The following is a 494-nucleotide window of genomic DNA, read 5'->3' as shown; positions in this document are numbered from 1 at the left end:
GCCGGGGGGAGGGCGGCGAGCCCTGCTGTGGCCCCGCTCTCCCCGGCGGCCGGAGCGCCGCGCCGCCGCCCCCCTCCAGGTGCCGCCCCAAGCACCAGCTTGGGTGCCTGGTGCCTGGAGCCAGCCCTGGCTGGAGGATGGCAATCCTCTAATTTTCTATTGACACTTGCCACCAGCTCTGATTTCTGGTCTGTTACTTTCTCTGCTGCTACAATCACTATCCAGTAGATGGCGTGGGTGCACTCACATTTTCTTTCATTCTTTGCTATCTGAGGCTCTTTATGGCTTAGTCATTCCAAACACTGTATTTCTGTATTAATCTCGCCTATTAAATGGGGTTCCCCCCCCCTTTTAAGCAATTTCTTTTAATGTTTCAAAGTCACAAACATGTTTGGTGCTTCTGTCTTTCGGTATTCATTGTCCTTCTTGTTCCAGACAATTCCTATCACTTCCAGGGGACATCAATCACAAGAACATAAGAACGGTCATACTAG

Source organism: Terrapene carolina, unplaced genomic scaffold, assembly GCF_002925995.2.
Source record: "Terrapene carolina triunguis isolate 2854851 unplaced genomic scaffold, T_m_triunguis-2.0 Scaffold665, whole genome shotgun sequence".
In the NCBI taxonomy this organism is placed as follows: domain Eukaryota; kingdom Metazoa; phylum Chordata; order Testudines; family Emydidae; genus Terrapene; species Terrapene triunguis.
Note: the sequence above shows the minus strand (reverse complement) of the source record.